The following is a 3830-nucleotide window of genomic DNA, read 5'->3' as shown; positions in this document are numbered from 1 at the left end:
GATTAAAAGTGTGGATTATTGTAACCTGGATTAAAAGTGTGGATTATTGTAACCTAGATTAAAAGTGTGGATTATTGTAACCTGGATTAAAAGTGTGGATTATTGTAACCTGGATTAAAAGTGTGGATCATTGTAGTGAAGCCTTCGTCTTCAACCATCGACAGAGGCCTTGTGTCAGTGAAGATCATGTTCAGGATGTTTCAGTGAAGACAGCTGCTGCAGTGGTGTCCATGATGTCTGTCCATCATGAAGGATGTTGTTGTTTTCTGGAATGAGAGAGTAAATATGTATTATATTATAATTTACAGCAACTCAAGAAATGCCTTGTTTCACTTACAGCGTTAGGTTCAGGCAAAAGTAGCTTAAAGAGCAATTAAACACACACACACACACACACATATATAATACTTAATTACACACATTTGAGTAGATGTAATAAATTACTTTAATTCCTGTTTAAATGCAATTCATCCTGCCATACCTGCAGTGTCTTCAGACTTTGCCAACAAATTAAAAGTTGAAGCTTAATCATTAAATTATTATCTTTGTGTTAGATTTATTTACAAATCACATTTAAAAACTGCTTGTTCCAATTAAATTAAATAAAAAGTAACACACACGTTCTCTATCACCGTCATTAATCAGCAAACAAACAAACAAACAGCAGCTTCTTCTACCAGACAGACTGACGTTACGTTTTCTCTCTTGAAACAGAACAATGTGTTAAATTGTAGAGACTCACCTGCAAAACGAGTTGTATCAGCTGCAGCTCCTTCCTCCTCCTCGTGACTCCGACATGTTTACGTTTATCAGCGTGGTTCTCCCGTGTCGTGTCGGCGATTTTCAAAGCGGCATGCTTCTCATTTTTTATCTTTGTTAAGTTCTCCCACTCTTTGAAGGACTTGGGTCGAACAGTTTTCGCTGCGTCGGTCATTTGTAAAATTTCCTTAAATTTCCTTTGAAAACAGCCTCTGCTCTGCTCCCCCCTCGCTCTGTTCAACTCGCGCTGCAGTTTTTTTTTTTTTCCAAACTTTATTCAGTCAGTCAGCATTGACAATGAACTGCCCGTGCAGTTTTTTTTTTCAAACTTTATTCAGTCAGTCAGCATTGACAATGAACTGCCCGTGAACAAAACGAAACGGCTCCGCAGCGCCGTGAAAGATGTATAATCGCGCGACACAAAGAATCGATAACGAAATTTGTTGCCAACGCTTTTAATCATTGATTTTTATTAATTTTATCGATTCGTTGTTGCAGCCCTATAATATATATACAAACAGTGAGGAAAATAAGTATTTGAATATTTGAACCCCCTGAGACTTTGCAAGTTCTCCCACTTAGAAATCATGGAGGGGTCTGAAATTTTCATCTTAGGTACATGTCCACTGTGAGAGACAATCTAAAAAAAAGAAATTTTTTAATCCGGAAATCACAATTTTTTTTATAATTTATTTGTGTGTTACTGCTGCAAATAAGTATTTGAACACCTGTGAAAATCAATGTTAAAATTGGTACAGTAGCCTTTGTTTACAATTACAGAGGTCACACGTTTCCTGTAGTCCTGTAGAAACAGTGGTGCCAGCTCTCTTCAGGTCATTGAGCAGCTCCTCCCGTGTAGTTCTGGGCTGAGTCCTCACCTTTCTTAGGATCACTGATACACCACGAGGTGAGATCTTGCATGGAGCCCCAGTCCGAGGGAGATTGACAGTCATGTTTAGCTTCTTCCATTTTCTAATAATCGCTCCAACAGTTGATCTTTTTTCACCAAGCTGCTTGACAATTGCCTTGTAGCCCTTTCCAGCCTTGTGGAAGTCTACAATTTTGTCTCTGGTGTCTTTGGACAGCTCTTTGGTTTTAGCCATGTTGGTAGTTGGAGTCTTACAGATTGTGTGGGGTGGACAGGTGTCTTTATGCAGCTAACAACCTCAAACAGGTGCTTCTAGATTAGAATAATAAGTGGAGTGGAGATAGACTTTTTAGAGGCGGACTAACAGGTCTTTGAGGGCCAGAATTGTTGCTGATTGGCAGGTGTTCAAATACTTATTTGCAGCAGTAACAAACAAATAATTTTAAAAATCATGCATTGTGATTTACAGTTTTTTTTTTTTTAGATCATGTCTCCCACAGTGGACATGCACCTAAGATGAAAATTTCAGACCCCTCCATGATTTCTACGTGGGAAAACTTGCAAAATCACAGGGTGTTCAAATACTTATTTTCCTCAATGTTTATAGTTGTATTCATACTAGGGATGCATGATATTATCGGCATGATATTGGCCGATAATAGCGATAAAGCTAAATATCGGACATTCCAACAAAATAACTCTGATAAAAAAGGCACCGTTTTTTAATATGTTACAGTGGGGAGAACAAGTATTTGATACACTGTTGATTTTTCAGGTTTTCCCACTTGCAAAGCTTGTAGATGACTGTAATTTTTATCATAGGTACTCTTCAACTGTGAGTGATGGAATCTAAAACAAAAATCCAGAAAAATACAATGTATGATTTTTAAATAATTAATTTCCATTTTATTGTGTGAAATAAGTATTTGATCATCTATCAACCAGTAAGAATTTTGGCTCTCACAGACATGTTAGTTCTTCTTTAAGAAGCCCTCCTGTTCTCCACTCATTACCTGTATTAACTGCACCTGTTTGGACTCGTGACCTGTATAAAAGACACCTGTCCACACACTCAATCAATCAGACTCCAGCATCTCCACAATGCCCAAGACCAGAGAGCTGTGTAAGGACGTCAGGGATAAAATTGTAGACCTGCACAAGGCTGGGATGGGCTACAGGACAATAGGCAAGCAGCTTGATGAGAAGGCAACAACTGTTGGTGCAATTATTAGAAAATGGAAGAAATACAAAATAACGGAAAATCTCCCTCGGTCTGGGGCGCCATGCAAGATCTCACCTCGTGGAGCATCATTGATCTTGAGGAAGGTGAGGAATGAGCCCAGAACTACACGGCAGGACCTGGTCAATGACCTGAATAGAGCTGGGACCACAGTCTCAAAGAAAACAATCAGTAACACTCTACGCCCTCAAGGATTAAAATCCTGCAGTGCACGCAAGGTGCCCTTCCTCAAGCCAACGCATGTCAAAGCCCGTCTGAAGTTTGCAAATGACCATCTGAATGATCCAGAGGAGGCATGGGAGAAGGTCATGTGGTCTGATGAGACAAAAATAGAACTTTTTGGTTTAAACTCCACTCGTCATGTTTGGAGGAAGAAGAATGATGAGTACAACCCCAAGAACACCATCCCAACCGTGAAGCATGGCGGTGGAAACATCATTCTTTGGGGATGCTTTTCTGCAAAGGGGACAGGACGACTGCACCATATTGTGGGAAGGATGGATGGGGCCATGTATCGTGAGATTTTGGCCAACAACCTCCTTCCCTCAGTAAGAGCACTGAAGATGGGTCGTGGCTGGGTCTTCCAGCATGATAACGACCCAAAACACACAGCCAGGGCAACTAAAGAGTGGCTCCGTAGGAAACATCTTAAGGTCCTGGAGTGGCCTAGCCAGTCTCCAGACCTGAATCCCATAGAAAATCTTTGGAGGGAGCTTAAAGTCCTTGTGGCCCAGCGACAGCCCCGAAACCTGAAGGCTCTGGAGGAGATCTGTATGGAGGAGTGGGCCAAAATCCCTGCTGCAGTGTGTGCAAACCTGGTCAAGAACTACAGGAAATGTCTGATCTCTGTAATTGCAAACAAAGGTTTCTGTACCAAATATTAAGTTTAATTTTTCTGGTGTATCAAATACTTATTTCACACATCGTCACCTTCTTAAAATAATTGCCTAAGTCATTTTTTTT

Source organism: Nematolebias whitei, chromosome 4, assembly GCF_014905685.2.
Source record: "Nematolebias whitei isolate Nwh7 chromosome 4, NemWhi1, whole genome shotgun sequence".
NCBI classification, from domain to species: Eukaryota; Metazoa; Chordata; class Actinopteri; order Cyprinodontiformes; family Rivulidae; genus Nematolebias; species Nematolebias whitei.
This window is presented reverse-complemented; position numbering follows the sequence as displayed.